This window comes from Beta vulgaris, chromosome 5 (genome assembly GCF_026745355.1).
Source record: "Beta vulgaris subsp. vulgaris cultivar EL10 chromosome 5, EL10.2, whole genome shotgun sequence".
Lineage (NCBI taxonomy): Eukaryota > Viridiplantae > Streptophyta > Magnoliopsida > Caryophyllales > Amaranthaceae > Beta > Beta vulgaris.
The window spans coordinates 46,560,548-46,570,733 of NC_079206.1; positions in this window are offsets into that span (position 1 = coordinate 46,560,548).

Genomic DNA, 10,186 nt, shown 5'->3' on the forward strand with positions numbered 1-10,186 from the left:
GAGAACCGAAAAAATTCTTCATAATAAATAATAACTCAAATCGTAATCATGCAAATAGTAATAAAATAACAAAAAAATTAGACTTTAATGGAATCTTAAAGGAGAAGTAAAGAAAAACAACCAAACAAAGGAGGAAGAGCAGGCCGCGGCTGTAGAACAGCAAGGAGGTGGCGGCAGCAGGTTTTGGCTTCAAGAAATTTTGTGACGTTTCTTGTTCAACAAGAAACGTTACTTAGCGAAGAAGAAACGATTTTTGAGAGAAAATATGAAACTCACGCTCAAGAGGAAGAGGAGAGAGAAAATGTCGAGTGAGAGAGAGGAATTCGGAATCACGTGCAAGGGAGGAAGAGAAAATAAAGTGTAGGGCAAAATATTTGGGTTTTTAGGATATTTAAATAGGCTAATCCTATTGGGCTTAGGAAAAGGAATTTCAATAATTAAAACTTTGATGACTAACAAGATGGGCTTATTAGGACTTTAGTCATCAAATTATCCTTTCCCTTTTATTACTTTTGGGCTTTCGATTCCATTAAGTTTCTTTTCAAATATGCTTTTAATAATTAAACTCTTATTTAAAACACGCTTAATTAAAATATTACAAATTTTATTAAGCTAAGAAAAATATTTTTAGTTGACTTTTAAAATAGTCAACCCTTTTTAAAAGTCAAATCATTTTCCAAACTCATTTGGATTTAAATATAATTACATAAATACTTAATATATTTATGAAAATCCTTTAAAAATGTGGGGGATTACAGTCTCCCCCTTAAAAGAAGTTTCGTCCCGAAACTTAACACAAAACCCTCGTGTTTTCGAAAGTTTGAACTCATCATTTCGAAAATCTTTTGAAGAAAGGTAGTGCCTCTCGTGCACTTTCCCATTTTTAAAACACTTTTGTTACTTATGAACACTTTTCTTATGCGGAGACTCTACTTCTTTTGCACTAACATGTGCAAATTGCCCAACATAGGCATACATATACATGAAAATCTCATAAAAATAGACAAAAAGCGCGAAATTTATCGCATTCTACCCCCCTTAAAGAAAACGAGTTACGCCCTCGTAACTCACCTCAAGGAATAGGTCTGGATACTTTTTCTTCATATCCTCTTCGGCTTCCCACGTTGCCTCTTCTGACTCGTGGTTAGACCAAAGAACTTTGACAATATGAACATCCTTGTTACGCGTACTACGCACTTTCCTGTCGAGAATCTTGACAGGTCTTTCCTCATAAGTGAGGCTACTATCTATCTGACTCGTTCAGGCTCTAACACATGGCGCTCATCAGGGATATAGCGCTTCAATTGGGATATATGAAACACATCATGCATCTTTTCAAACTCCATTGGCAATGCCAATCTATAAGCTACTTTCCCAATGCGCTCCAAAATCTCATATGGGCCTACATATTTAGCACTCAGCTTGCCCTTTTTCCCAAATCTCATAACGCCTTTGGTGGGTGATACTTTCAGGAATACTTTATCACCTACAGCGAACTCATCTTCGCGCCGTTTTAAGTCTGCATAACTCTTCTGCCTATCTTGCGCAGCTTGAATTCGAGCCTGAATCAATCTAACGTTCTTGACGGTCTCCTCAATGAATTCGTCCCCAAAACTACATTCTCACTATAGTCATTCCAGCAAATGGGACTTCTACACTTCCGTCCATATAACGCCTCAAAAGGTGCCATCTTTATACTCGCATGGTAACTATTATTGTAAGAGAACTCAATCAAATCTAATTGGTCCTCCCAACTTCCTTGAAAATCTATAGCACAAGCTCGCAACATTCTTCCATAGTTTGGTTAGTCCTCTCAGTCTGACCATCGGTCGCAGGGTGAAAGGCGGTACTCATCTTTAATGTTGTCCCAAGGTTTGATTGGACCTTTTTCCAAAACTTGATAGAAATCTAGAGTCACGGTCTGAAATAATGTCCTTTGGAACTCCGTGCAATCTCACTACATGCTTGATATAGGTTGTAGCGAGTTGCTTCTTCTTCCATGTCTCCTTAATAGGTATGAAAACAGCGGACTTGGTCAGTCTATCCACTATAACCCAAATGGTATCATTTCCACTCCTCGACTTGGGTAAGGCAGTCACAAAGTCCATAGAAATCGAATCCCACTTCCATCCAGGAACCTCTAGTGGTTGGACTTTCCCCATGGGCTCTTATGATCTATCTTCACTTTCTGGCAGGTTAGACACTTAGACACATACTCAGCTACTTCTCGCTTCATGTTCGGCTTCCAATATATCACCTTAAGATCCTTATAAGCTTGTCACCCCCAGGGTGCACAGAATATGGAGTGTTATGCCCTCATCCATAAGACGTTCTTTAGTCGTTACACTTCTGTGGTACACACCACCTTCCTTTAAACCTTAGACTCCCATCATCATGAATCTTGAAGTCTACTTCCTTACCTTGCTTCATTTTCTCTTTATCTTATCTAGATGCTCATCCCCAACTTGACCCTCAATGATCTCATCGAAAACTGACACTCCCAAAGAAAGATTACTGAGTCTAGCCTCACTTTCCCCAGGATTTAAAATTTCTAGGTTCAACCTTTGCATATCTCTACACAACTCCTCAGGGACTATCAAAGCACTCAAGCTATGACTCGATTTCCTACTCAAGGCGTCAGCAACCACATTTGCTTTCCCCTCATGATACTGGATGTCTAGATCGTAATCCTTAATCAACTCTAGCCATCTCCTTTGTCTCATATTCAAGTCTTTTTGGGTGAAATGTATTTCAAGCTCTTATGGGTGAATATCTTGCAAGTTGCCCCATAAAGATAATGTCTCCAAATCTTCAATGCAAACACTATGGCAGCTAACTCTAGATCATGGGTAGGGTAATTAGCCTCATAAGGTTTCAATTGACGCGATGCATAAGCTATTACCTTACCATTCTGTTGCAACACACACCCAAACCATTCTTCGAAGCATCACTATAGACCTCAAATCCCTCATTCCCATCAGGTAGGGTTAAGACAGGTGCAGTGGTTAAACGATCCTTCAAGATCTGGAAAGCTTCCTCACACTTCTCATTCCACTCAAACTTGGACTCCTTTTTCATTAAATTAGTCATAGGTCGCTATCTTTCGAGAAATCCTCACAAATCTCCTATAATAGCCAGCTAAACCCAAGAAACTTCTAATGTCAGTCACACTCTTTGGAGTTGGCCACTCACTCACAGCTTGAATCTTAGCAGGATCTACAGAGACTCCTTCCTTAGACACAAAATGACCCAAGAATGCTACTTTCTCCAAACGAAACTCACACTTAGAGAACTTGGCATATAGTTGGTTCTTCCTCAAGGTTTCCAAGATAATCCTCAAATGTTCATCATGTTCGGTTTCATTCCTCGAATATATCAAAATGTCATCAATGAAAACCACTACGAACTTATCTAAAAACTCATGAAAGATTCTGTTCATCAAGTCCATAAATATAGCAGGAGCATTGGTTAACCCAAATGGCATTACAGTGAACTCGTAGTGACCATAACGCGTTCTAAAGGCAGTCTTAGGTACATCCTTATCAGCTACCCTCAATTGATGATATCCTGAACGTAAGTCAATCTTCGAGAACACACTGCTCCATTCATTGATCGAATAGGTCATCTATTCTAGGCAAAGGGTACTTGTTCTTGATGGTAACTTATTCAACTCCCTATAGTCGATACATAACTCATACTCCCATCCTTTTTCTTCACGAACAAAACAGGAGCTCCCCAAGGCGATGCACTAGGTCTGATATAACCCTTATCCAAAAGTTCTTGCAATTGTGTCTTTAACTCACTCATCTCAGGAGGTGCCATTCTATAAGGTGCCTTAGATATAGGTGCAGTTCCAGGAACTAAGTCTATGGTAAACTCAACAGCTCTTGCAGGCGGCATACCTGAAATTTCACTCGGAAATACGTCCATAAACTCATTCACTATTGGAACATCCTCAAGTTTTAACTCACTTCTTTACTCACATCTTGCACGCTACAGAAAAACAGCTACACCCCTTTCTCATCAACTTCTGCACTTGCAGAGCAGAGATCACCCAAAGTTTTTAGGTTTCCCAAATCGTCTATATGAGGTAAATTTTCCCGAAGGGTTTCTCAACACTACTTTCTGGACTTCACAATCGATCCTGGCCTTGTAATGACTCAACCAGTTCATCCCAAGAATCACATCTAAATCTCCTAAGTTAAACTCGATAAATCGGATGGAAAGACACTCCCTCCTATCTTCAAAGGTAAGTTCTTAACAACTTAGTACACTTAACGACTTCCCCAGTAGGAATACTAACAGACAAGTCAATTGACTCATACTCCACAATCCCAGACTCTTTAAAACAGAAGGCGAAATAAAAGAATAGTAGCCCCCGAATCAAATAACGTTTTAACGAAAACTGAGTTAATAGAGAAATTACCAGTTACCACATCCGCAGATTCTCTGCCTCGTTATGACTCATCACGAACACTTTTCCTGCAGGTTTGTTCTGGGTAGGATTATCATTAGCAGTAGGCCTACTATGGTTCCCTTGGTTATTCTGACCTCCAGGCTTAGGACCCTGGTTCCCTATTTGATTAGACCCTGGTCTAGCCTGATTACCGTTTCCCTGAATCTTTAGATCTTTCCCGTGCTTGGCGTAGCACTCAACTCTCTATGACCCTTCTTCTGGCAATAAAGACAGTCACTGTCTCCCTTACAGTCTTCCCAGGATGGTTTTTGTTGCACACTTCAATGGATACCCTTCAGGTCTACCCTGTACGCGTTTTCCTGGTTGTTCTTCCTTGGAAATTCCCATTCCATTCCGGTTTTTCTTAAAGTTACTTTGGTTTCCCCAGTACTAACCTCCTTTCTCTTTCACCAACTATTCCAGCCTTCTTATCTCTTCTCGATTGCAACCATAAATATGAGAAGCTCTCCCATACACTACATCTAAGGATGTAAAGGTCTCACCCCCTAATCCCAGCTGGATTCATCAGTCAACCCTGTTCGAACCTCTGAGCCTTAAGCTCCTCAGTAGCTACCACCTCAGGTGCAAACCTAGACAAGGTTATAACTTACTATAGTATTCAGAAATAGTCATACTACCCATTCTAAGGTTGATGAACTCTTGGGCTTTCTGCTTCTCATGAAGGCAGGGTAAAACTTTCCTCTCAGCACAATCACAAAGGCTTCCCAATTGAATCCCTCAGCAGCACTCAATCTAGCCCCATTTTCTCTCCACCACAAGTCAGCCTCATCCTTTAGGTATAAAACAGCTTGTCCTACTCTCAATCAGCAGGCAATTTATACCTCAACCAACTTTTCAAATTCCCTAATCCAGTTTTCTAGGAAAGTAGGGTCAGCTTGTCCCTTAAAGTAAGGTGGTTTCACTTTGGACAGTCTTTCGAACATCTCTCCAGCAGTCTCTGGACGTTCAACCTTGTCCTGATTCAGTTTCTCCGCCAATAGGCGAATAGCATCAGCTAGTTCAGTGTTGTTAGCCATTCTACTTCTCGGGACCTAAAAGTAATATAACTCTACTCAGGTTCCAGAAAACTTTTATAGTCATCTAAGCAAGACAATACTTGATTTGATCACTAAAGATCGCCTATAATTTCACTAAGTTTCAACATGGAATGTTCACTAATATTCATACAGTTATTCACGTAAATAAATTCATAGTCATATGAATTTAAGCAAGAAAATTGTAATCACATAATGAAAATAAAAAAAAAATATTTCCCATTACGTGCCCAAAATAAATTCTTACTCCTTGAATAAACAGACTAGATTTTATTCTTCCATAGAAGGGAAAAAGAAAGAAGAAAAAAAAAATGTGAAATAAAATAACACACTAGTATATATATATATATTTCCTAAAATGCTAATCCTATAAAACACTTTTGTTTGTTGGCATATACCCAACATTATTCTTTTAACTAAAACCTTATGTACGTCTATATATGAAAAAGATATCTATACGTATATAACTTATGGCACTACACTGCCATCCTTATCCTTATCTTCCTTATATTGTTGAGGTACAAAGTCTTCATCACTAACTTCGTCCTCTTCGTCAGTCTCATAGTAGTCAACGAATTTTCTCTTGATCTTAGACTGCCTAGTAGGTATGGTGTCCAAGTCTTCCTCAGGTTCAGATTCCACCCTCATACATGCATCATATATGTCTTCCCTGGTAGTACCTCTAGCATGATCCATTTCTATGATGACTTCATCATCCCTAGCATAATGACTTCTCAAGATGCGACGCATTATCCAATGCAGTTCTTCATATTCCCTATGGTCAATGGGTGGATGATGGTCGTCGTCTTCATCGTCAGTCAGGACGATAGGGTTAAAGTAGTTCCTAAATTTGCAGCCATAATAGTAGAGCTACATCACAATAACCAAAAGGTTTAGCACTCTTCCTTAACGTATCCCACCAAGAATCAAAGGGTAAGAAAACAATGGCATGTAAAATATAACACCTTAATAGGCAAGAAGGATATAACAATTAGCAGGAAAGAAAACATTCATGCATCATTAGTAGGGAAGAAAAAATAATAATGCACTTATTTGCAGGGAAGAAATTTATGATGATGCTGAACTAATTTTCAATGCAGGCATATAATATTTCTATCCTATATGCCCTTCCTATACTACCCATTCTCACAATGCAATACTGTACCTTAAAGGCATGAACTAATGCAGACACTTTTTATGAATAACATTACTTTGTGCCTACAATAATTTTCGAAAAGAAATTTGGACTCCTAGGTTACTCGAAAAAAAAAAAAAAATTTCACTCGAAATTTATTTATTTATTTTTTTTCTCGGACTTCGCACGTTTTTCTTTTTTTTTTTTTTTTCCGAAAAAAAATTTCGAATCGTAAAATTTCCGGAAAGAATTTCGAAGCTCGCATTTCCGAAAATTTCGGTTCCTAAAAAAAAATTTAATCCTCAAAATATTTTGTCTAACTTTTCGAAATGAAATGTAGGAGCACTACTAAGGTTTCCTTCAAATAACCCGACCATCTAGGTAACTTAAGAAGCTAAAGTCCCTTAATAAGCTAGTTAGTTAGGCGCCTATAAGTCTTAAACTAACCTAAAGCTCTGATACCACTTTGTAACACCCCGATAATTCTCTCTTTCTAGAAAATACTTTTATAACAAATCTAGAGAATTACCAGGCATTATCGCCCGTGTGATAACGTTTCGGCTTACTCAGAATTTTGCAGCGGAAAACTTACTAAAACAAAACCAACTTTATTAAACTTATGAAATAAGAGTAAACAATGTTTGAACTGAAACACACCAACTTAAAGCTAATGTTTGAAATATAAATTCTAGAAACAATTAAATACGACTAATGTCACAAAAGCCTCTCCATTCCAGATTTCCCAATGGTATGCATCTTTCGAACCTGTAATGTCAATGCTTTCTTGACTCTGCTCCCCCGAAGGATCACCACAGGATCAATAGGCAAAGCCATGATCACAAACACAGACAAGCACGTAATCAGCAAGGCTGAGTACTACATATCAGACACAAATAATCCTACGCATGATACTACAACATAACTCGTAGGAATAAATAATAACATAAGTAAATAATACTCTACAAACAACTTTTACTGAACTACACCTGACCCAACTTTTATTACTTTAATGGAATAGTTATTGGACGAGTTGACCAACCAAAAATAGGAAATACGGTCATGACTCTGTAAACCAGAATGACCTACGATATCGAGGAACCTTTGAACTAAAGAGGAATGGTGATCAATCCAACCCTCGAAGATACATATCACGGCGGACTATGTACCCCAACCCTTAGTGTCCAACTCTAGACGTGCACCAGTCTAAAGTCTATAACTTATTCTCGTTTCACTTTACGTTAAATATATTTATTACTTGTGTTGACACCACAACAACCAAATAACACATAGTTCGATAATCACATAATCATAACAACATTCTTTTTATCTTTGAATTAACAAGTGATTCATAACTTATCAATTAAGACTCCTTTTTATTTCCTTTTTATCCTTTGTTGAACCTAGCCAACATAAATCCGTACCTTTATATAGGTATAATCCATACTTACCAAATAAGATCCACGGTTCTTATAAGATAAATTAATAACCTCCAGGAAATCTATGTAACACATGATTTCAACTTACTTAAATTAATCCACTTACGAATTAATACCAAAACTGAAATTATTTGTTTGCATCAAACTTCCATACAAACAAGTCATACCCATACATATTCTCAATTTACATGCAGCACACAGGCAAGTAACATGTAAAGCAATTATAGCAAATCATATACATGACAACAAGGTCCTATACATGATACTAATAAATAAAATCATCCCTAAGGCATGTTCCTAAACCATATAGCACGTAGACTATGTACGTACCTTGTATAAACGCAACGGTAGGCCACTTTTATGCTCTAAAAGTCCCCTACAATGAAATCTCCGCCTAGAACAATAAATAATCAAGTAAATACTTGAACTAAAAAAAAATACAGCAACTTTAAAAACGTCCCAAACCCTTTTAAACGTCTTTAAAAATCGTTTTTATAATTTAAACTCTCGTTATTTTAATCCCTAGTATAGATCAACTATTCTAGTGATTAAAAACCATTAAAAACCTTTAAAATATTAACTTTCTGAATTTCCAGCATCTATAAAATTTTCTAAACTTTCTGAAAATATTTTAAATGCATATAAAAATCGTATTCCAATCAAAATTCATATTCATACTTTAAATATACGATTTCTAGTGATTTAAAACCCTAAAAATCACATCTTTCATGATTAAAACTAAAAATAATAAATGTGAAATTTTTTTCTTTTATACATATGAGAACCGAAACAAATTCTTCATAATAAATAATAACTCAAATCGTAATCATGCAAATAGTAATAAAATAACAATAAAATTAGGACTTTAATGGAATCTTAAAGGAGAAGTAAAGAAAACAACCGAAACAAAAGGAGGAAGAGCAGGCCGGCGGCTGTGACAGCAGCAAGGAGGTGGCGGCAGCAGGTTTTGGTTTCAAGAAATTATTCGTGACGTTTCTTGTTCAACAAGAAATGTTACTTAGCGAAGAAGAAACGATTTTTGAGAGAAAATATGAAACTCACGCTCAAGAGGAAGAGGAGAGAGAAAATGTCGAGTGAGAGAGAGGAATTTCGGAAATCACGTGCAAGGGAGGAGAGAGAAAATAAAGTGTAGGGCAAAATATTTGGGTTTTTAGGATATTTAAATAGGCTAATCCTATTGGGCTTAGGAAAAGGAATTTCAATAATTAAAACTTTGATGACTAACAAGATGGGCTTATTAGGACTTTAGTCATCAAATTATCCTTTCCCTTTTTATACTTTTGGGCTTTCGATTCCATTAAGTTTTCTTTTCAAATATGCTTTTAATAATTAAACCTTATTTTAAAACACGCTTAATTTAAAATATTACCAATTTTATTAAGCTAAGAAAAATATTTTTAGTTGACTTTTAAAATAGTCAACCCTTTTTAAAAGTCAAATCATTTTCCAAACTCATTTGGATTTAAATATAATTACATAAATAACTTAATATATTTATGAAAATCCTTTAAAAATGTGGGGGATTACAAACATATTGATAGAAAGATGTGATATTACGGCTAATGGAAGACAAGAGACAACTAAGCAATGAAGTGGAGGTGCTCAGCTGAAGGAATCAGTTGCACTTGGAAGGAAGGACATAGACAAAATTATGTTGAAGATAGAGAGGATAAGGGTTAGTTTATTTAGGACTGAAATGTGAGATTTGGGTAATATGTGCACTTTTGGCATATTGTTGTTTTGGTACTTCATCTTAACTTGAGGTGTAATTGGAGGGGGGGGGGTTGTTAGTGTTATGATTTGTAAGAGCTTCCAATGCTCATTATCTATGTTTATAGTAATTAAATTTGTAATATAATGAATGAAATGGGAATGAAATAACATTTTGCGTTTGTTAACCAAACTCGACTTGTGTGGAGCTTCCCGCAAAATTTCCAGTCATTGCCACCTATTTTTGAAAATGTCAGCACGGAGAGGAGAGAGAAGAGAGGAGAGAAGAGAAAGAAAATGGTGGCCCTGGAGAGAGAGGAGAGACAAAATGGAGGTCAGAGGAGAAAAAGGAGAGAAAGCAACTGGAGGTCAG